The sequence below is a fragment of the Cryptotermes secundus genome, unplaced genomic scaffold, assembly GCF_002891405.2.
Source record: "Cryptotermes secundus unplaced genomic scaffold, Csec_1.0 scaffold468, whole genome shotgun sequence".
Lineage (NCBI taxonomy): Eukaryota > Metazoa > Arthropoda > Insecta > Blattodea > Kalotermitidae > Cryptotermes > Cryptotermes secundus.
The window spans coordinates 2,355,593-2,380,542 of NW_019721526.1; the positions used below are offsets into that span (position 1 = coordinate 2,355,593).

The following is a 24,950-nucleotide window of genomic DNA, read 5'->3' on the forward strand; positions in this document are numbered from 1 at the left end:
ATAGCTATAGCAGCGCTATCTCTATTCGCACTCAACTCAACTACCCTGAAGATGGAGGCGATATGTTCCTCCGAAACGTCGGTTAAAACGAAGAATACACGACGCCAGATCCCAGAAGACGACTTCCTTCATAGTCATCGCCGTGAAAACCTCAAAACTTACATATGCTAAAATTATTTATATGTGAGAGGGCTGTATTGTGACATGTTGACCCATTTCTGGGCAATGTCCGAAAGTTGACCACTCATCTCAATCCAGTGCCGAAATTAAGCATGCGTGGCATCTTCATGGCAGAATGTTTAATTAATCACAGGAGCAACTTTACCTTAATCATGTACATACGTATATTAGATTGTTCACTAATTACGTGTATTGGGTTGTAACCCGTGAATATTTGTACGCCAGAGTGAACCAGTACAAACAAGACCCTGAAACTCAGCAGTCCTGCTGACGACCTGCAGTAAGCATGAGAACAGTAAATATGAATTGGGAGCTATGGCATGTGAATAGGAAGACATTGTGCGGATCTTCTCCGTAGAACTTCATACTCAAGTGCACAAACTACCTCGAATTCATTCAAGTTGGAAAGGGGGGGGGGGAGAAGTCCGATGCATTAATGAATAGGGTGAGCGGAAATGACGTCATCGAAGACAGCATTCAGTTGGTTGTTCACTACCAAGGTCCTTCTTTCAAATTTCTACAAAAGTGCCATGTGAAGTAAATCATTGTTACCGATTGAGAAGGCGGAGGGGAAAATCATTGTTACCGATTGAGAAGGTCCTCACGCTGTGAAAACCGAGACGATATTCCGAGGACGCCTTTTTCAAAGGGACGATATCTTTTGAGGCGCGAATACTTCGATACTAACCTCGCTTTCGAAGGCCGCCAATAAACATCCTGATGCGGGGATTTATTATTATTATATTGGTATGGTGATTGCATAACAAGTGTTTGTTTTTAACCGTATCTCCTTCACTTTACAGAAAGTTTTTTTTTCTTTTGCGGTATTGTCATGTCCACGCAACTGTGTGTGTGTCTTTCTGTCTGTCACTATTTCCAACCAGTCTATCCCAGGATTTCTAAATCTTTGCCATGCAGCTACACATCCAGTCCTGCAAAACTGTATAACTGGGGAAGTGCGTGTATGCTTGTGTGTAGAAGTAAAAAAAAAATATATAAAATTATCCGTGCTTAATTTAACACTCCGTTATGAACACATATGGGGAAAAGGAGGTACTTCTCCACGTGTTAAATCTCGGCACTAGATGTAGGTGAGTGATCAGCTTGACGCTCTAACGGCTTTACCCCCGTAGAATGAGCTCCCAGACCCATTCAGTACGAGGCTAGACAGGCCCCAGAATCAGTCTGGACACGGCCGCGAGGGCAGAGATTTCTGCCCTTTCCGTGAATTAAAACCCGATTCTCTGATCGTCCAGCCCGTGGTCTGATCACTATGCCACCTGAGTCACGATGGTTCTTTAATAAACAAACAAGATCATGAACATTACATATAGTTACTATCCTGTAGGTTTGTGTGCAAGGACATTGTCCATCAGTTCTTCTTACTTCTTCATGTATAGATTTGCAAAGGAAAAGAAACATTAAGGATGACACGTGTAAAAATTATCAACTTTCCCCCGTTTTTACATAAATCGTTTTCATTTGAAATAAAGGTTCTGTTTTCTTGGATACAGCGCCGTGTAGACCGTTGATAGTCAACCGAAGTTCCGGAGAAATATGAAGCGTCCATCTTCAGGGTTAAAGAACGAGCCAAGCAAGAAACCAGCATGAAGCACGTAGCAGGAAGACCTCTGCTGATGGTGGAGGCGACATTCAGCGGACTACACGGCGGGATATCCCAGAAGACTGAATTCTTCATAACTACCGCTATGAGAACCTTAATTTCTACGTTTCTGTTGCCTTTTGATTGGTGATTTCGCTGTGGTTTTTTTGTATTGTTGATTCAGTGCGAGACTGCGCTGTGTAAGAACAACTATTTAGGATGTGATTTTCGTGGTTAGAGGGCGCGGAAACTGGCGAAATGTATAGAAGAATTTGAATTTAATTATGAGGATGAATGTATGATCCTGAAGAAAGTTTACGGAAGAATTCAAAGGAACACAGGCACTGATGGACATTTTAGGCTTATATTCACTGTAATACGAGGGAGAGGAATCAATAAATCGATCACAAATGGAAGTGACACAGCTGTAATGGACGTAATAGGTTTTGTGTATGTGTCAATAGGTAGCAGCGCAGTCCAGCTTCATGACAGTCTAGATAGCAGACGCGCATGTGCATGTACAGAAGCTGGTTTCAATAGTCAACATGGCGACCGTACTTGAGGAGTATACTACCCAAGAGCAGCGTTCTGTTGTGCGTTTTTTTTTGGGGGGGGGGCAGAAGGACTCAATGCAAATAAAGCAATATTTCCTGTTTAAGGTGGGAAGTGGTTGTCGCATAAAGCGGTTCACAACTGATTCGAGAAATTCTCTCAAGGACTTTCGAAAGTCGCAGATGATGCCCGAACAGGTCGCAACAGAAGCAACTGTGCAGCGGGTGGAAGAATTGATTAAGGCTGACAGGAGGACAACGATAGACAGTGTAGTAACTGCACTAGGGTGTTCCCATGGTTTAGCATACAGCATTATGCATGATGGTTTAAAGTTTTGGAAAGTGTGCGCACGGTGGGTGCCCAGAGAACTGAAGGATCGGGGAAAAATGAACCTTTCAAAATCTGTTACGGTATTCAGATGAAGGAGGCCTGTTACTGGGGACGAATCATAGATGCATCACTCCTCACCCGAATCAAAGCTGCTTCAGTGCGGTGGAAACATCCCAGTTCATCTACAACCGAGAAGTTTAAAGTTACGAATATGCCATCAACCCGAAAGGTTATGCTTACCGTGTTTTGCGATTCTTGAGGGGTACTGTTAGCTCATTTTCAGAAGCGCGGTGAAAATGCGACCTCTGCATTATGCTGTGAAGTTCTGTTGAAGCTTTGTGATACAATTTACAGGAAAAAGTCCAGGCCAACATGCAATAGATGCATTACTTCATCGTGACAATGCCAGAGCCCATACAGCCCTAAAAACCCAGCATAGAATTCAAGAACTACCGTGGGAACTTCTTGAACATCCGCATTACAGCATGGGCTTGGTCCCTAGTGACTTCCATGTGTTTGATCCGCCAAAAGACACCTTGGTAGCAAATGTTTCGCTGATGACGAAGAGGTTGAAGAGGAGGTGCGGAAGTGGCTGAGACAACAGTCAAAAAATTCTAAGCTGCAGCTTTCGACGCTCTGGTACAGAGATGGGACACGTGTATTAATGGTGGTGGAGGATATGTCGAGAAACAAATGTTGTGACATATTTACTGACTCTCCCTCGTATGTGTTGCGATTAATAATAAGTTCTGTAAGCGTATTCGAGGCAACTGAGGAATCAGCAATTATGAAACTGAAACTGAAATGAACATCACCCATAGAAGGAAGAAGTGCAAGAATGGTGACGATTACGTAAAACAAATGACATGTCTAATTACGTTGTGGTTTTGTTAAAATTTAGGGTCTGTAATGAAATTTTCTTTTAATGTTGTCCTTGAACCCTCCGTAGGAGTATTATACATTCAAATTCATAGACAAATCCCACGGGTTAGCGAGACTATAAGAACAAGCAACACACAGTGAAAACCGTTGTAGTGCCAACCGTGGTGTTAGCTCTTACATATCCACGGTTATTACGCTTCGAAAACATCGGTGATTTCTGCACCAAGAGGCCAACACTTGCGAAGGACAGCGTTATAAAACATCCGAAACCAGTTTCATAGCCCACTGATTCCTCTGCTGTGCGATTTTTGTGACATTTTTTTGTATTTAATTTTATAATACGTATGAATTTCAAATATATTATTACATACATATACTATTCAGCAGGAAACAAGGCAAAATATTTTGTGCTCCTAATCCTCGGTTTTCTACTACGTCTTGGTTTTGTTGACCGCTGTATTTTTCGGAAACATAGCCCCAAGAAATGGTTGCTGGACTGAAGAAATGTAGCTACAAATATAATTAATATGATGTAAATTGAAGCAGCAATAATTTAGCAAAGAAAAAGCAGTTCATATGGATGAAATTATATAAAACTGCTGAAAAAAATCTTCCTGCTATTGTCACACTCTGTGAACTGTTGCTGAATCACGGAATATGAAATATTTCATTACTGAAAGATTTCAAAAGCTGTAATAATCAGTGGGCTTCTTAATACCAAAAATAATAGCAAATAAACTACTTGAATTTCCCGTGTGCATTAATATTCGTTAAGTATAGTTAAAAATTTGGAGCTTTATACAAACACACACGCAATATTTTATTTCTTGGTATGCTTTATGATATCTCCCTTTAAAATAATGTTTAAGAAAATGTTCAGTGGATTGGCATGGTTTTCAAATATTCTCAAAATACCGTGTTGAGTACTTAAAACATTAATCACTGTGTTACAAAGATCCTTAGCCTGTACAGCAAAGTTTATTTCCAGCAAGCGCATTACCTCCTGGCGATTTTCATTAACGGTACGATGCAACAGAACATTGATTCTCTTGTGAATAATAAATATTTTAACTGCGTAAAGAAGTCTTGGCGTGCCAGTTCTTATAGTGTGAAGCAGAAGAATAAAGGGAATTGCATTTCACATTGGATAAAAGGAATGATGAGCAAAATGGAGGTTGCTCTTTTTCTTTCAGAACACAAGCTCAGTAAGGCAGTTCGGTATATAATCAAGTATTCTTCGGTTAGAAGTGGTTCGTTAAAGTGTCATATTATTGTAGTCGTTGTGAATGAACCAACGGCCGAAAGAGCAGGTTACAAAAATAGGGCATATGCTTGCTCATTTGCAAGAATTTTAAACCGTAAAACCTGCCGGTCCGTTTGAGATTTCTTTCTATTCATCGCCATGTTTCAATGACATCTTTAGAAGCTTTGTAAAGCTATGGCAAACTGCCACGCCCCCTCACTTCTTGTACGGTCTGGTTGCTGAGATAGCGCGCACACATCCCATGTTGAGGTGAAGGGCACCACTTTCGCTTGAGCTCCTTTGTTGGCTATGTTCAACACCTGGCGACGGCCAGGTTAACGAATAGTGTCTAGTGACTAAGTGTTCGAGTTTTGGCCGCACATAGCTTAAGCGGTTAGTCGCTGGCTTCCCATCGCGGCGGCCTGGGTTCGATCCCGGGGTGTGGTCAAGTGGGATTTGTGGTGGACAAAGTGGCGCTGGGGCAGGTTTTCTCCGAGTACTTCGGTTTCCCCTGCCAATCTTCATTCCACCAATTGCTCCACAATCACCCTCACCTATCATCTGGGGCTGGTACAATAGGCCAGAAGTGGCCGCAGTACAAGGGACTTGGTCCCACCCCACTAGCAATAAAAGAAATGTGTTCGAGTTATTCATCAACTCGTTCATCCGCTTGTTCATTAGTAGTACATGCTATGTTTCTTCCAAATCTAAAACAGAAATATCCCAGTTTTGATAGAGATATGTATTTCCCCCATACCAAATACGACAATCAATATTTTAATCTTCTAATATATATATTGCCTAGTAGGAACCTGCTACCTCCATCTTCAGAGTCTACAGAAAATTGAGACAACATGCACTTCGGAAAATATGAAACCAGTCTGAACACTTGAGCAGTGTTCCTTAATCAGTGGGCCATGATGGTCACAGTGGCCGCGCGGGCCAGGGCATGAACCGTCTTCGCCCACTCCAACATTTGGATCGTGGGTTAGAATCCCACTCGAGCCATTGATGTCTGTGTGCGTTTATTGTATGTTTATGTTGTTCTGCGTGTAGGTAGCGGCCTTGCGACAGGCTGATACCCCGTGCAAGGAGTCCTACCGACTGTGTATAAATTAAGAACCTGAAAAAGCGGCCAAGGTTCACAAGGGCTGTAGAGCCATAGATAAATAAATTGACCCATAAAGTAACTTGTTTTGCTGGCTCTACGATTTCAGAATATAGGCCAGAGTGTATGCGCAAATTCCCAGGCTCAGACAACTGTAAGTCATTACAGATGTAATCATCGCTCGCTCGGAAACCGGGACTGTAAGTTCGAATCCCACTCAGGTCATGGATGCTTAGTGTTTGTGTATACTGGTAGAGGCTTTGCGGCGAGCTGATCACCCGCCCAAGGAGTCTTACCAAATGTCTTAAGAGCTTGTAAACCGAAATGAAACGGAGAGTTTCATTGAGGTAGGCCAAGGCCCAAATTTGGGCTGTAACGCCAAAGGAAAAAAAATGTCTAATGTTAGTGCTTAATTACTTGTTTTCAGATGGGGAATTGAATATGCTAAACATTCGGAAATACTTTTCTTCGAGCTTTCTAATTGTACTGTTCATGCAGTCTTCCTGTCAGAGCTTACACTGAAACAATTTGTGCCATTTAGTGTTGCGGAACATTGTACGTGGTAGCCATACGTGTTACGCTGTAGCGGCTCATTGCAGCATGGCAGGAAGTGGACGATTATGTCAGGGGCGGGCGGTCTCGGTGAAAAGGACAACCGACAAACACCTATAGAACTTGTTGGGCGTTCCCAACGACCCTCGAAGGATAACAAAACCGAAAAAGGGTCTCCAGGGACTTATCTTTGAAACGGTAATGCAAAGAGACAAAATTTTTTTATAGATTATTTAACGACGCTTCAAGTAGACGTTATAGTGTTGGATGGTTGGGTGACCAAATGAATTGGAAAGGATTTGGAAGGAAGCGGTCAAGGCTTAATTGAAATGCCTTCCCGGATATGGCCTGGAGATGCTCAGCAAACCACAAGAAACCTCAGTCAGAATAGCCTCAGTGTCCCAAATGAGGTTCGAACCGAGCACCTCCCGAAAGCAAATCTAGAACGTTACTGCTAGACCAGCCTCTTCTGTGAGAGAATGAAGAACTAATACCTGAGAGGCAGTAGAATAAAAATAAACAGTAATTCAGAGTGAAGTGACATTCTAATGAATATAGTGAAATCTATCCTCTGACATCAGAGGAAACCCCACCGAAATTTAGCGCCACGACGCGATAATCTGAAAGCAGGAGACAATTTGGAAGAGACAGGAGTAAAGTTAAAGTAGCATGGTGTAATGTTGTGCGCTGGATTCTTCTGGCACAGGATATAAACCAGTGAGCAGCTCTTATGAGCATAGTGAAGATACCGTGTAGTCCGGTAGGTGGGTAACAACATTCTTCAAGGTAGGAGAAGTAACGCTTCGATTTCAATAAGAGGCGTAGAATTTCCTGGCTATGTGAGAGACTGTCGGCTTATAAAGAAGGATTCTCCTTCGTGGAGTACTGACTTCGGGGTGAGGATGCCCCGAACGCTCAGACCATTACTGGGTCCATCCATGGAATAAAATAATTGTGAATATTGTGAATCATTTACAAGCTATGAAACGCCTTTGTCAAAACTGCGAATTTCAGGTCCATATTAAGAATTCCGTACGTGGTAGGTTTAGGAGCCAGAAAGTCCCACAATCTGAGGAACAGACGGTTTCGCAAAAACCATCTCAATTTGCTCGGGGACGATGGGTGATTTTCGCATCTTTTGATTTCAGTTGCCCTTTATTTATGAAGACAACTAACATTGACGCCCGAAAATAATTATTCGTTAAGAGTATCATAGGGGGCACGCGGTAGCGTAGTTGATTGAGGCACTACGCTACAAGCCGGAAGGTCGCGGGATCGAATCCCGCTGAGGTCACTGGATTTTTCAATTCACCTAATCCTTCCTGCCACACTGTAGCCCTGGAGTCGACTCAGCCTCTAACAGAAATGAGTACCAAGAATAATCATGTGGTTAAAGGGCTTCCGGCGCGTAAGGCTGACAGTCTCACCCCCGATTGTTTAGAGAAAATGTGGGAACCTCAACATCTCACAACCCTATGGGCCTACACGGCCTGTTACAGGGATACCTTTACTTTTTACTTTTACTTTAAGAGTAGCTTAAACTACCAGCACTATTGAATTCACAGACGAAATCTAATAATACTGTACATTACCTTCTTTTTCCGTGTCAGGAGCGGAAGTAATTTAGAAGCTGATATAAGCCACATTCGCAAGAGTGTGTTCAGAATGAATTTCTTATGGCTGTGGCACTGTAGTAAAATCCGTTGAAATATGGTCAGTTTTATTCGCTTACGTTCCTCAGTTAAAGAAAAAAACTTATTAAACTAATTAATTACCTTGCTGTGTGTCTGTATCCTCCGAACAAGTTTTCAACATCTGAACCAAACTTTATCTAACTCGGTATGTATGTCTTGCTAACTGAGGTCATGCCAACGGCGTACTTCTGAAATCCCCCCTGTCATAATGCAGCCTCTCAAACTGTCCACAGGCTGTAGTGAAAGGAAAGCAGGCGATTGGTGTTTCCCAGAACTTCTTGCCTGTATCGTAGACCCAAGGCACATTGCGTAAGTCTCCAGGTCATAATACTATCCAGCAGGTGCAGGGGTCAAGAGAAGCTCCCGAACGCGAAACCTAACGATCGGTCAGCATCTTACAACAGACATCTCTCCTTTCCTTAGTTTACTAGAGAACGCCCCGTTGACGTCAACGGGAAATTTAAAAATTTACTACAAGAATCGTATTTGCTACAGGCTACGTAATATCGCTGAAGGTGAAAGTAAATGCAACTGCAACTCACAGTGGACATTTTGCGCCAAGCCTAAGGGCTTGGTGTAAGAAACATCGATCTTGCTACTGCATATGTACATCGTAGTCAGTAACAACTTTGCTATTCCATACAACTTACGATCACTGCCTCAATAGTTAAGTGACTGTTTGTGAGATTTGTATAACCTCAGAAAGCCCCTACTTGAATTTCTTACCCGATACCTGCTGAGCTTGTTTGCACGCTTCTCCATACATAATTAGAATGATGAAGTCAAGGAGGTTGAGGTGTACAAGACATGTAGCACGAATGGGGGAAAAGAGAAATGCATATAAGATACTGGTGGGAAAGCCAGAAGGAAAGAGACCACTGGAAACACCAAGGCGTAGGTGGGTGGACAATATTAAAATGTATCTTGGAGAGATAGGAAGGGATAGTATGGATTGGATTGGTCTGGCTCAGGATAGGGACCAGTAGAGAGAGGGCTGTTGTAAACACGGTAATGAACTTTCGGGTTCCATAAAATTATGGGAACTTCTTGAGTAACTGCACAATTGGCGGCTCCTCAAGAAGGGCTCAGCTCCATGAGTAAGTAAGTACCGGCTGAGGTTGAAGTGACCTCAACAATTTGCTTACACCTTTTCATTTCATCTTTTAGGCTCGGGCCACACGAGCGCACGAAGTACGTCCCGTTGCAACGAACGTCCTTTGCTGAGGACGTTGCTGAGGACACCACACAGTTGCAGAATGCGGTGCGTAGTTTTTTGTCTGCAATGGAGCCAGGAGAAAGCGTAGCAGTCGCCTCTCTTGTTTATTTCTACAACGGACGTCACGACGTTCGTTACAACGGACGCGTTTTGTGCGCTCGTGTGGCCCCAGACTTAAAGTCACTCTGTATAAGTGACCAAACTCGTTAAGTAGAAAATGAAATAAGCAAAAAAAAAAATTTTATTTATTTCATTTTGGTCCGTCACACTAACAGTTACAATTACAAAATCTTTTGTAATTGTAAAAAAAATATTATTTGTCGATGAATGTACTGCGCATGTGTGAGGTACTAAAAAGCTGTACATAATTTCGGAAACACATTCGCAACCACAAATCTCATGATTTTGTTTCCCGAAAGTGTTGCAGACAGCGTAAACGGTGAACGCTACATGAAACTTGTTTAAGAGCAAGGTATCGAAGTGAAAATAAGAGAAATATCTCTCTAACAAGATTGGACAGGGCGACACACGGCAAAGACGATTTTTCTTTCCTGACTGAACATTTTCATGGTAACGTCATCTCAACTTGGCATCGTGGCGATTTGCGTTTCGTTAGACTTCGTCATCGCGTTCTTATGTTCGAGTTTGTAGACTGTAGAATAACTCAAAAAGAGCTCACATTTCTGTTCACAGCATTACTGAAGGAACATACGTAGATTTGAGTTCCTGCAAATGTGAGTCCAAGTCATCTTGTGATAACATATAAGTAGTGACTACATAATGATTTCAATTTACATGAAAGTGAAGATGACAGTGCTGTTCAAAGTATGGTTGAAGAAATATCAGTTTCAGTTAAGGAAAATTTAAGTCGATTTCGGCATACAAACTGCTCACATAACTTCTGTACACGTGTCATTGAATAACTCAAGTTAGACACAAAACGCGTTCAAAACGTCACATTCAGTTTTGCTAAATTTAAATTGATATCAGTGAACAATATTTATTTAATTTCACATATCCTTGAATAAGTCGAAATGGCGATAGCAGCGTTTAAAGCATCGTTGAAGATATATATACAGTATACGAGTATTTCATTTATGAAAATATTTAATCGATGCCAAGATTTTGAGAACAGATAGGCCTCTTGATTGAATTCCGGCAGACAGATTCCAAGCAGAAGTTTGAAATAACGCTCCATAGGCCTTGTGTTTCACAAAATAACAATAAACTGCCCAAAAATTTATTTTCGCAGACGCAACTGAGGAAGTTGCGCAACGCGAGAGTCGTGTATCTGCAACTGGTTCGCGAGACATTGCAGTTCAGTTCCTTGCGGGCCGTTCTAATATTTGCCTTCTCACTGTTTACACTCTTGGGTATGAATGCAAATCATCAAGGTCTTCAGCTTCCCGTAACGTGGCCCCAGTCCACACAAGCCAAGATTAGCATGCAAGAATACGTAGTCTGAGTACATGTGTGTTCATAGTCAGTCCTTATACAAAAGGAGTTTCGCCCTGATAATTTAGTAGTTATTTTGCATTTCCAGAGAAAGCTACAAAGTCGAGTGCTTGAATAAGAGAGGTTCATAACTTAATCTCGTTCCAGAACACGGAAATTCTTACTGATAGTTTCCGTGATTTTCCGTAGTCTCTCCAGACAACTTTAAGGACAGTGTCTTCAAATAAGCCGGTCACGGTAGCCGCGCGGTCTCAGGCACGTACTGTTTTCGCTCGCTTGGAAGCCAGGATCATGGGTTTGAATCCCACTCAAGGTATGGATGTTTGTTATGTGTATGTGTGTAGGTAGCGACCTTGCGACGATCTAATCACTCGTCCAAGGAGTCATACCTTCTGTAAAATGATCAGACTGAAAAGAAAATAACCTCGACACCGTAAAGCTATAAGAGGAACGGATTAAGTAAGTAAGCAAGTCTTCAAATAAACTGATATCTCTTCCTCTCCCACACTTTCAAAATCATAATTCATACCAGCCTATCATTCTGTAATACACGATTTATTCATTCATTCATCTGTAATCTGTCAAGACGACAGATTCACAGTCTCTTCCAAAACAGTTCCTCCACTTGATGCGATCTAGAGCTTTCTCCTTCAAATGAAAATATCCTCTTCTGTCCCCAAGGTCATCCAGCATCTTCTTACGTCTTCTTCCTCGTCTTCTGGTCACTTATATCCGCCCCTCTATCTTTCCTTCAATAACTTCTTTTAGAAGGCAGTTACCGCGTAAGATATGACCAATCCAATCCCATAAGGGGAAATAAAAAACGAAAAAAAAAGAACGAAAAAAAAAAGACTTATACGATTCAAAAACAATCGTTAAGTAACGAAGATACAGCCAACCTAAAGTCGGGAGAAATTTGAATGCGTGGGAAATGAGATTTTTTATTGCAGCTCTGAGAGAGGCTGCTTGGGGAATGTGGGAATTAAATAAAATGTCACATGCATATATTCTGCATGTACTCTCATCATATGTTGCGCGACAGCCAGTCTCAATCTCTTGTATCACGTGATTAAAATTAGGCGTGGTGGGAAAACCACCCAGGAAAGTTTCATTGTCCATCTCTCTCAGTGAGACATCTGGAACACGCCTAAATATGCACTTGTAGGAAATCCCAGAATATACGTATAAGCTTAAGACTGATAATCTTACAGCAAGGTCAGTGAGTTTTTATAGGGTCTACTTACGGTACCTCAAGATGCTCAGTGGCGGCTTGTCGTGGTTCGCGCCATGGTTCGTCACCGTCACCAGATTGCTCAGGGGACGGGACAGGCGAACTCAGCTGTTAGGGCACCAGCACAGTTCGTTCACCTTGAGGGTCTCTTAGTTATTTAATATGTCTAGAGAAGTTCTCCGTGCAAGAAACATAAAGACTACAAGGTTACAGACCTTTACCAGCTGCGTTCCTGAAGTTCATTATGCTTCCATTTTTCTTATTTTTTCGTGAGGTTGGGTGAGACTGAGTCTACTTGGTACGCTGGCCACTAATGTGCATGTTGTACTATCTCCGGATGATGAAGATGATGATCATGAGCTGGAGCAGTTGGTGGAATGGGAATTGGCAAGGAACCCAAATACTCGCAGAAAACCTACCCCCCCAGTACCACGTTATGCAGCACAGCACAAATCCCACATGACCTGAGTCGGGATCGATTCCTATCCGGAGCAATGGGAATCCGGCGACTGACCGCCTGAGCCATGGTACGGCCATTAAGTTTCATTAAAAATGTGAATTATGAAATGTAAATTAGTGAGGTGAACGGAGTTCATGGAGGTAGGCCTAGGCCCACTGGGGCTGTAGTGCCAAGGAAAAAAAAATTAGTGAAGATCTGTTCCCGTTGCATTCAGTAAAACCCGCTGGCAGTTAACATGACAAATTACATTTGAGGCCTCGGGCAGGCAATGGTTTATGGAATTATATGGCTCAACATCGGAATTTCCCGACAACATTCGGTTTAAGAGTTCGAGAGATACATTGGAAAGTCCGTTTATGATTTCATGTACACTAGGCTTTATTTTTTCGATGAATATGGCTGAAAATTGAAACTGACAGACATAGTTTGATGGAAATCCCTCATATTGAATTGCAACAACAATTGTAGAAGTTCCATAGGATGCTAGGCCATGGAAAATGAAATACAAGTTCTTGTGTAAAAGAGACTTTATTATCGATGAATATGGCTGAAAACCAGTTTTCCCCTACAACATCTGGTTAAGGTCTACAACACGAAATGTTACGAAAACTTGTCCGTTTGCGTGCTGATGCTGCAGGGGATGGACAAAAATATGGAAACACCTCGTTAAGTGCATGCCTGAATTGAAGTGTTTATTTTAGCGACGTTTGTAGGCGACACTGCCGTATCTGCCCAACACCACTACCTGTACAACCTCCGAAATACGTTGCAAGCTTCATTTGTTGTCGATACACTGTTCTGTGCAGTTTTTAATGCATCATGTCAGAGCTAACAGAATTCGAACGCGGGAAAATTGTTGGGGCCCGTATGGTGGGTGCTTCCGTAACCAAGGTAGTCGAGGTCATTGGTGTTTCGCGAGGCACAGTATCCAAGATTATGACCGCATACAGGAGGACTGGGAAAACCGCATCCGATAAACGCTAGCGTGGACGGAAATGTGTGTCGAGTGACCGAGACAGACGAACATTGCGTAGGATTGTGATGGATGAGTCCACCTTCACACTGTTTTCCGACTTCTGGCCGAGTTTACGTCTGGTGAACGCCATCCCAAGCTTACGATCCAGATTGTTTGCTGTCAAGAGTGAAACATGGCGGGGGTTCGATCATCGTTTGGGCAGCAATATGTAAAGTCATTAATTAAACTATCCGTCCATGACCAAGTTAGTGATAACCAGCAATGTGGAATGGAGCCAGAAGGTTGCGTTACACAGAACGCGACGAGAGAGCATAAATTATTATACAATTCTAACGATATCGACACAAAAACAACTTCGTTGAAATGAAGTAAACTGAAACCCTCTCTGGGTTGTTGTGTCGAGCGATGCATGTTAACTGTAGCGTAGTTGGTTGAGGCACTGTGCTACAAGCCGGAAGGTCGCGGGTTCAAGTCCCGATGAGGTCATTGGATTTTTTTAATTGACCTAATACTTCCAGCCGCACTATGGCCCTGGGTTCGACTCAGCCTCTAACAGAAATGAGTACTAGGAAGTAATTAAATAATTTTCCTGGGGAGTAAAGCGCGGCCGGCGCGTAAGGCTGACAACCTTACCTTACCATTTGTCTAGATAATGTGGGACCCTCAACGTCTCACAACCCTATGGGCCTTCACGGCCTGGTACAGGGATAACATTACTTTAAATTGTGTCAAAGCGTATAACAAAATGAAAAGAGACATGGACCTGTCGTAGTCGCATACACTATACATATGTATACTTACTATATGTAAAAGCGGCCTCCGTAGTCTAGAGGTAACGTTCCCACCTCATGACTCGTGGTACGCGGGTTCAAACCCGGCGGAGGTCGTGGAATTTTTAAGGGCGGAAAAATTCAGGGAACAAGTCCTCCGGGAGGGACTTTAAGCCGTGGGTCCCGTGTCGTAGCTTTACGGCACGTAAAAGAACCTCATATCTCCAAATGAGGTCACTGAGCTAAATTCAAGGACATTTCCCGCCCAACCTTAGTCTCTAACGCCTCTGATAGATGGGAGAAGCATTATAGGTACCACCAAGCCAGTAGAGGCCGAACTCGGTGGCTCGGTCGGGACTGATGGTACGCACCACTATCGGTAGGGTATAGAGACTGGTAGAATATCATTGAGGGAAGCACAATGGACCAATACTAATCTCAGTGCATGGGGAAACCCACCCTCTCCAATAACTAACTAACCAACTACTATATGTAAATGATTTTAATGATATGAGTTATCCAGTTCATCTGATAAAGGGAATTAATTCTATGTAGTTCATAAGCAAGCTGTCATTTTTATCGGACGGAAATAACTGACAGAAATATAAATAATGATTAATTACAATAATGTAGGCAGTTGACAAACTAAAATCAGACCTACACCTTTTAATATCTCTATTGATTGAATAAGGAATGTGGAGTATGTGCACGTCACATCGGTAGAGTTGAATGAAATCATAATGGTGCTGCGTGAGGTTACTGTAACACAGTAGGCAGGCAGAGCTCTGGACGCACTGCTTGCTGGCAACATTAATTCTACTGGTAGCTGGATCTGCCAGACATGGTCTCTCTGTCGTCAGCTGTTTTGTTTTCACTTAAAACATAATTAGCAAGTTTAGATGAGCTTCTTAAAAGCTGCAAACGTAATTGGATTGTGGATCTGTAGGCCTATAGCAAGCAAGACAAACAAAAAAAAAACTCCGTGGTTTTAGTCCGCAAGCGAACTATACCGACCGAGCGACCGCCACTTGTCGGCGAAGTTAGTGCCAACTTTAGCGGATAGAGGGTGTCGCGTGGTCAGCGCAACTAATCCCCAAGGTCGTTAATTTCGGTTTTCTAGACCGGAGCCGCTATTTACTTGAAATAGCTCCTCAGTTATCATCAAGGAGCTGAGTGGACCCCGTTCCAGACCCACTACTTCTCAGAAAGAACCTGGTAGCGCCAGGAATCGAATCCGGACCTCTGGATCTGTGGCCAGGAACTCTGACCACTAGACCACAGAGGCGATCATAGCAAACAAAGAGTTCCAAAATGTACGTCATCTCCCGAGGGCTACAGTAACAAATATGACTACATTCCCGAAGTTAAGAGCAGGTTAAATTTGCGGAATTCTTACAGGAGTTCAATTTAGAATCGCTTATCTTTCTGTCTCATTGACGCCCGGGACGCTTTAACCTCCAGAAAGAGCTCCCGGTGCTCATCTGACAGGATACTGCTGGCTTGGTGGGCCCCAGAGCCGGTCTGGATTTTGTACAGAAGAGAACATCTCTTGCCTCCTTCTGGGAATCCAGCCTCACTTCTCGGTTGACCAATGCATCAGCTGGCTGCGGTACTGACAGCCATTACGACTCTGTACATAGGATTCCATTTAAATCCGACAGGCGACAGGGGTAAAGAGGCGATATTATATCTGAGCTACATGCTGTGACATAGGCCTATTGTTGCATGCTATGAGTTTCTTTGATGCTTCAACGTGCAACTAAATACACGTATAATGTTGCGGATTTACATTTTAAGCCCTATGTGTATTCCATTACTTTTGACTATATGTTTTAAGCAGTTATGTGTAGTGGACTGATAAATATACATGAAGCCAAAGGTAATCAAATACATGCTGGTATACTGTTTATAAATGACACTTACTATAAAATATTTACTTGTGTGTTGACGGTTTGGAACAAGCCCGCAGTGATGAAGCCTTTTAGTATGGTAGTAATATATTATATTCATCTCAATTAACTGTAAATTGACGAAACAGCATTAGCCACTGCATAATGCATAATGAGGAGCTTCATGACTTGCACTCTTCTCCAAGTATAATTAGAATGATCAGGTCAAGGGGTATGAGGTTGGCAGGGCATGTAGCACGAATTGGGGAGAAGAGGAATGCATATAGGATGTCGGTGGAAAAGCTAGTAAGAAAGAGACCACTAGGAAGACCAAGACTTAGTTTTTGATAATATTAAAATGGATTTTAGAGAGAGAGGATGGGGTGATCTGGCTCAGGATAGGGACCGGCGGAGAGCTCTTATGAACACGGTAATGAACCTTCGGGTTCCATGAAATGTTGGGAAGCTCTTGAAGAGCATCTGCAGAAGGTCTGAGCTCCGTGAAGTTAGTCTATACTCTGCAACTGTGGAATAGCTTCAGTACTTCCACAAGGCGCTATTCTCCGCATGACAGCGCGCCATTCCCCCACTGTGCAGAAGCATCTCGCTAGAATCGGTGGGTTTCGTGTCTCATGAGGCCTTATAAAATATTGACGAAAAGAAAAATTACGTGTTATGGTGCTGGCTCCAGATGAAAGAGCAAACTGCTTTCTATGAAGGGAAATGGAATTTTTAAAGCAATTAATTTCTGGCTGTTTGGTAACTTTTTTATTCAGTCTTTTGGCTTAGGGATCAGTACGGTCCGAGGCATAAAGGAACGAAAGAAAAGAAGAACAGTGAAAATTTGATGCAGATAGTGACTCATAGATAAAACACGAAAAAGGAAATGGTGAGCTTGATGCGGCGATAATGCAGTGGTTTCGTCTTCGCTGTAGCAAAAACTTAGCACTAGAACGTGACGTCAGCGTAAGATATGACTCTGTTGTGCATGATGCTTCAGTTCTGCGTGGCAGGCGGCGCGTAAACCTAAAAACGTAAGTCAGAATTATCTTTGAAAATTATTTAAATCGTCCATAAAGCGAATGATTTTGTATATACTCTGTACTATTCATTAATTCATCTGTAATATGTCAAGACGACAGGTCCACAGTCTCTTCCAAAACAGTTACTCCATTTGATGCGATCTAGAGCTTTCTCCTTCAAATAAAAATATCCTCTTCTGTCCCCAAGGTTATCCAGCATCTTCTTACGCCTTCTTCTATATACAAGTATTATAGTATATTATAGTACAGGAAATATTCATATTCACTCTAGTAAATACGTTTTGATATCGGTGCAAACAGTTGACGAAGAAGCAAGCTTTGACAACGAAATCACTGCATGCAGTGGCACCGAAAACGTGAACCAGCGTCAAAAACGGAAAATTATCCTTCCCAGTCAAGCTCAAGCCGATTCCGTTTCAATCGCACGATGCATGTTTTTAGGAAGGGTTCACGAAAATTTGTTCCCAAAAGGGAACATTGTGATTAAATGGGTTAAACACTAAGATAGTGAGACATATGGGAGAGTGGGCCATTGTTGTCCCCAGCACTACAGTCCGTTCGCGGAGACGAGAGAGTCCTCGTAAACAAATACACGCGGTATCTCCTTCGCTCTTTGAATGAAATCATGCAGCGATCACGTGATGCGTGTACCCTTGCAGGGGCGTCCAAAGTTCACTCTTCAATCTGAATGCAGGTTAACGTGCGTCCGAATGCAGTGAGTACAATGAAGTAACTGCGCGCTTTGTCCACTCCTTGCTGTCAGCTGTGGCGACTCGGGGCTTGCTTTGTTTACGCTGACTGTCTCGTCTCCGCGAATGGACTATAGATGGAGGTGGGTGCTAGGCTTCACATGCCAGCCGCATTACTTCATGGAAAGACCTCCCGCACACATTGTATAGGAGGCTGGCCCCGAAGGCACTCTAAGCACTGTGAAGTACATGAAATCTCTTGACCTTGCCTGGACTCGTACACCGGCCATCCAGCCCGTAAGCCCATCGCTATATCGACTGAGCAATCCCGGCTCAAAAATAATTGTGAGATAGTAATTTAAATAGGCCCTGAATAATCCTTTCCGTTTTGCTGTAAATCTGCATAATTATCCTCTCATCTCTTTCGACCCAAAATACTTCTGCAGCTGGTTCAACGACGCATGCGGTAGCGTAGTTGGTTGAGGAACTATGCTACAAGACGGAAGGTCGCGGGATCGAATCCCGGTGAGGTCATTGGATTTTTTCAATTTACAAAATCCTTCCAGCCGCACTATGGCCCTTTGGTCGACTCAGCCTAGAAATGAGTACCAGGAATCATCATCATCATCAGAAATCTGTCAGGCGACAGGTCCACAGTCTCTTCCAAAACAGTTNCAAATCCTTCCAGCTGCACTATGGCCCTCTGGTCGACTCAGCCTAGAAATGAGTACCAGGAATATTCTTGGAATATCCTTGGCGGTAAAGGGCGGCCGGCGCGTAAGGCTGACAACCTTACCGCCATCTATGATCAGGTTGACTAGAGAAAATGTGGGAAGCTCAACATCTCACAATCCTATGGGCCTCCACGGCCTGTTACAGGGATACCTTTACTTTACCTTATTACTTGTGTTTGCAATAATAATTCTAGAAATATTAAACTCCAAACTCCATCTTGTATTCTTGTACAAGATATGAGGTTTCAGAAGAAGCAACAATTCATCAAAACTATCAACACTCATTCTGCAATAAATGAAAAATGTTGATGGGTATTGTCTCAGTTCATGGTACAATGTGTAAAATTTTCCTTCTAACAGACGTTCGCTATAAATAGGGCGAGCCCAACAGTCTCGCCTCCTTTTTACCTTAATCTTAACAATAATGCACATGCTATTGCTGTACCGTACACATCCATGCTGCGACCGACCGACTGTCCATTGGCGTAGCTGTGGACAGCTCGAAACTGTATGTGTGCGCACGTCCCTCGACAGGCGTTGGGCATCCACAATCGTGCACAACTATCGGCCAACTATCGGCCAACTAAAAATTGCGTGTGTGCGCTAGGCCTAACTCGTACTACATATGGTGCAATGCGCACTGGTTAGGTTCATGTACACTGGGATTTAAAGGTAAAGGGGAACATTCAAGAAATAAACAGAGATGACCGATGTACGTTAGTCTTCAATGAGGAATGCTCTCACCTCCCGTTCCTGAGTGGTTATTCGGTATGTGATATGTCTGTTTATTTGGCTTACTGGTTTGGTTCACATTTCGTACAACAAAAGCAAGGCTTGTATCTGTGTCACATCGTGTGTCCTCTAATAACTTTTTAACTAACAGGCTGATTTTCATTATCATTTTTATGAACTTAACCCTGTTTCTAAATCGTTTCAGCTGGAAAATTAAGAAAAAGCGTTGACACGAGATTTTCTTCCTCTCCTACCTTTTCTGGGGAGGGGATGTATTTCCCGTTCATCGTAACTGCCCTTATGTAATCAATGCATCCGCGCTGTGTTAGTGGTAGGGGCCGCGCCATAGCTCAAGCGGTTAGTCGCTGGCTTCCCACCGCGGCGGCCCGGGTTCGACCCGGGTTTGGTCAAGTGGGATTTGTGGTGGACAGAGTGGCGCTGGGGCAGGTTTTCTCAGAGTACATCGGTTTCCCCTGCCAATCTCCATTCCATCAACTCCTCCACAACCACTTTCACCTATCATCTGGGGCTGGTACAATAGGCCAGAAGTGGCTGCAGTACAAGGGACTTAGTCCCACCACACTAGCAAAAAAAAAAAAATGGTAGTGGTATCAGTCAGTGGGCTGTTCACTATGCGATTGCCTAAACTTTATTTATTCATACCTCTTTTAGACTGGGGTACGCGGTAGTGGAGTTGGTTGAGGCACTATGCCACAAGCCGGTAGGTCGCGGGGTCGAATCCCGATGAAGTCATTGGATTTTTCGATTGACCTAATCCTTCCATCCGCACTATGGCCCTGGGGTTGACTCAGACTCTAACAGAAATGAGTGCCGGGAATTTTCCTGGGGAATAAAAAGGCGGCCAGAGAGTAAGGCTGACAACCTTACCGCCATGAGCCAATTGTCTAGATAATGTGGGACCCTCAACGTCTCACACCCCTATGGCCCTTCACGGCCTGTTACAGAGACATCTTTACCTCTTTTAAGCTAAACTATTTTATTTTGACGCCTTGAACTTATTTAGAGAAATATACATTGATTTCCAGCCGTAAAAAATGATGGGTCCATCAAATGCTGTATTCAGTTTGAGACCTTCGTGTATTTTCTTTCTTTGCTTTTCAGAATGAGAGAGGGTAGAAAATTACTAGACAGTTATAAATTTTACAGAATATTCAGGTGTATTAATTCAATTGTTGGAGTTCTAAATGAGACCTATATCAATTTTCTCACATTTTAAAATAACGAATCACGTGCTGATGCACGTGTATTGTGAATGTGATACATCATTAGTACAAATATTATGTTTCTGGACATTATACGTCGTCCTGTTTTCATCTAAAACGCCGCCGTCCTGTTTGTATTTCAAAACACTATGTTTCGGAGACCGGATACTATTTACGTCTTCAAGGATAACCTACTCAGTTGGGCCCAATCGATAGAGCTAGTCTCTCTATCTCTGGAGGTTTTACCCGCAGACGGAAACAGAATCCAGTCTCCGAAACGTTGTATTTTGAAATATAAGTAGGACGGCGGCGTTCTAGATAACAACAGGACGATGTCTAATGTTCGGAAGTATATTTGTACTATCGTACCATTGCCAGAAACTTTTAGATCTTAAACACCATTAGTAGTTTTTGTGTATTTATTTCTAGTCCATTTCGTTCATTTGCTTGTAACGTAACTGTCGTTTACATATAGGCCAGAGTATATTCTGACATGTGACACCCTCATAACGGACATTAAATAAAGGAAGGGTGGGGTACCAGTGTGCCGCAAACTTGCACGTTCCTGTTTTATGCCATGGATATTAAACGGTGCCGTGGGTTTCAGTTACAGATAGCTTTAAGTTGAGTAATTCATGCGGTCAGGCGACGGCCAGTTATCGCTCACGGCGCCGTCTCATCGCCGATTTTCCGCCGGTGCCGTGGGCGGACACAACTCTTGTATCAAAAGCAAGTTTATGATGTCTTTAAATTTCATGATTGGGGGCACGCGGTAGCGTAGTTGTTTGAGGCACTATGCTACAAGCTGGAAGGTCGTGGGTTCAAGTCGCGATGAGGTCATTGGATTTGTTCAATTTACCTAATCCTTCCAGCCGCACTGTGGCCCTGGGGTCGACTCAGCCTCTAACAGAAATGAGTACCAGGAATATTCTTGGGGGTAAAGGGCGGCCGGCGCTTAAGGCTGACAACCTTGCCGCCATCTTTGAGCCGATTGTTTAGAAAATGTGGGAACCTCAACGTCTCACAACCCTATGGGCCTTCATGGCCTGTTACAGGGATAGCCTTACTTTACTTTACTTTTACATGTTACTATGAATTGTTAGGAGGAGGCAAGGATGCACTGTGGCTGCTAGAATCAGTCAGACTTACGGTCTTCTAGAGGTTTTGTTATGTCTTTAAACTTTGTTTTATGTTGAATGCTTTACTTTATTAGTCGAAGAAAGGTCTGCTTTTTTTTTTTTTTTTTTGCGACCAACAGTGGAAGAATGTAATAATAACAAACCAGAGACGCTTGGAGGGGAATGTATGCTTTATTATAATAACACTTAGAATCTTTGGGCTAGAAGTAACAAACTGAATTACGTAAGTTAAGTTATTATTTTTCTGTATATAGTTTTCTCTGTGTGGCTCAAGAGCTATTTGCATCGTTCCCGCCTTTTCAGTTTCTAAATCCCGTACACAGTCGGTAGGGCTTCTTGAACGGGAGATCAGCCCGTCGGAAGGCCGCTACCTACGCACAAAACAACACAAACACAGAATACACGCACACAGATATCTATGCCTTGAGTGGGATTCGAACCCACGATCCCAGCGTCCGAGCGGGCGAAGACGGTTCATGCCTTAGACCGCACTCCCACTAACTTCGGTAGTACATAAATGTACGTACATAATATTAATTAAAATTATTATATCTAATTGGTATTTAACGGAACCCATTAATCTTTTTTATTTAATGAATATAATTACACTGCGCGTAACACAATTCCAAGAAAATACTGACACAGCAATTGTCTTGGTAGGTGAGATACACATGACAGTAAACAGAAAATAAATAAAAAATTGTGCATTGAAAATAAGAAGAAATTTTATAATTACTTACCTGTTGCTAATTGTAGCATTTCTGCAGGTCAAATAAGGTTTCTCGTTTACGTAATCTTACTCCTTAAGTTACTATGTAGACGCAACTGTTGTTCAAAGCTTGACACGGAGATCATAAAATGACTGTAAAATTTTGCATCGTAATTTCTAAACTCTTAAAATGAATTCTTGAATGATCCAATGCGACGATGTAATAAATAAAGGCAATTTAAACATCTCTGATGAACCGTTACTTGCCTGAACATCGCATCATTATTCAATGACGACTTGCGCCGACGTTGAGACTACGGTGTCACCACGGCAAAATAATTTAGAACATGTTTAATAGACAGAACTACTACACGCCCACTACCAAACGTGGTGGATCGCTGCGTCATTTTCGTACGATATAGTTTGGTTGCGTTGGAGAGGCCGACCGCGAAGTGCTGCCCCACATGCAGTACATTGGCAACAGTTTCATTCAAGCTGCCTGGTAGCGGCTGTTGACAGTGGCAGTTTGCTAGAGGGGGCGAGTCAACTGCTCTTGGGGCAGCCACACCGCGACCGCAAATTTGTATTTACTAAAATCTCGTAGTATTGCGCAATATTCCGATTTCTCCCGGGTTTGTAGAAATAGACGCTAAATTAACTGAGGCTGTTGACAATCATCCGTATTTTATGATAATTGAAGTTAAGATTCTAAAAACATTCGAATAAAAGAGAATACATGGCAGGTTGCAGCCACAACGGGTGGAAAAGATCATAGGTCGCAGATATTTCATTCGTTGTGGTTTTCTGAATCGGCCGCCTCTGTGGTCTAGTGGTCAAAGTCCCTCGCTACAGATCCAGAGGTCCGGGTTTGATTCCAGGCGCTACCAGATTATCTGAGAAGTAGTGGATCTGGAACGGGGTCAACTCAGCCTCGTGATGATAATTAAGGAGTTATTTCAAGGGAATGGCTCCGGTCTAGAAAACCGAGATTAACGGCTGTGGGGATTTGTTGCTCTGACCACGTGACACCCCTCTAGTCGCAAAAGTTGGCACTAACTTCGCCGAGAAGCGGCGGTCGCTCGGTCGGTATAGTTCGCTTGCGGACTCGAACCACGCAGTTTTTTATTGTACTGAATCGGAAGACACTACCGAAAAACCACTCAGGCTCGGCTGTTGACCTTTACATTCGAGAGCCACTGTTTACCCCGGCGGCCAGCAACTGCTACGAAATCGTGCTATTCATGCTCTCGGCGCTTTGTTCAAAACTCCCATAAAATACGCTCTTCCTTGAGGTCAGACACTAAGTTCCACGCCTTTGCAAACAAAGAGTTACGTTATAATTTTTATGTGTAATTCTTAGATTTTAAAACTTGATACGGCAGGATAACCATCCCGAATTCAATCGTTGTTTTCTATTTTCGGAATTTAATCTGCTCTTAATTTGCTGGTGAACGTAATTTTGATTTCTTAGTGATTCCAAAATATTTGATGCCAGATTGTTTAAGGATTTGTTGGTTACCTAAGATGTCTTTGTGTCATGCATTCTGGTGATGATGCTTGAAAATACACATCAACTAAAGTTTCCCCTGTTTACGTCTAGACCAACCAGTATTAGCATCTACAGTGATGGAACTTTTGTGTTCGTCTGCATGATATTGTAACGAGAACAGCTGTTGCTATACAATAGGGGAATCAACAAATGACCATTTCTAGGCAACGGGTCGGTATACACCTACCTGTTGAAATAGGTATTTTCTGATAAGGCCGCCCCAAGGCTATACAACGAGGACCCCAGGCCAGCAGAGTGGATAATCGAAACAGTTCAGTGTTCTCTTGAAAGTCGTCCTATGAAGAGAAGACTAGGAGGTTCATGTGAAATGGCCGCCAGCCTGGGATCTGGCCAGTTGAGTGTTGACAGTTCAGTTGAGCTCTGCAAAGGAGGCTGAGAAGAGTTGGCGCTATAGTTGAGTTGACAGCTGACAAGAGTTCTGCACGGGCAGCTGTGACAAGAAGACCTGAGAGTGGGAATCCGAGGAATCTCCACTGTTAGAAGCCGTTGCCAGGAAACGGCTGGTTAAGACAGCAGGATGGAAATACTTAGCGGGTACTGTGGTGTATTTTAAAGTGTGAAGATTAGTGATAGTGTTCTAATTACTCGTAGTTCCGAGTGGTGTGTATAAGTAGTCAGTAAATCCATTCACCAATCCATACCCCGTCTATAGTCACCTCCTAAACCCATGACAGTATTTGCATTCAAATGCAGTAAATTAACGTCATTATCAGGGAGATTTTATTGGGCCTTCCTAATGGCACACTGTAAAATGCAAGCAGCGGTAATAAAGCATCTCTCTATTCCAGGCCACTCCAAGTAGGAATTAATCAAGGGAATATCTATCTACTACTACTACTTCCACACGTTATATTCACACAAATTTGGATTGGCCTGAGCCAAAGATTCTCGAACTGTGTAGCACAGCGTTGCCTTAAAACAACACATAACGCATCTACGCTACACCTTATCCCTGCGATCAGCGAAGAGG

At 42.9% G+C, this 24,950-nt stretch overlaps 1 protein-coding gene across 2 annotated transcripts in view; it reads right to left on the bottom strand.

The window, feature by feature from the left end:
- Positions 1 to 22,847, bottom strand: part of LOC111875518 (transcription factor HES-1-A) — a 37,974-nt gene extending 15,127 nt beyond the window's left edge. The window contains exon 1 of one of the 2 annotated variants that reach the window (XM_023871833.2): positions 22,442 to 22,847. The gene's annotated coding sequence lies outside the window, so the exon portion shown is untranslated. Of the gene's footprint in view, positions 1 to 8,225; positions 8,286 to 22,441 lie in introns of those variants that run through there. The other variant, XM_023871834.2, reaches the window with a different exon arrangement.
- Between the last annotated feature and the right edge of the window lie 2,103 nt (positions 22,848 to 24,950).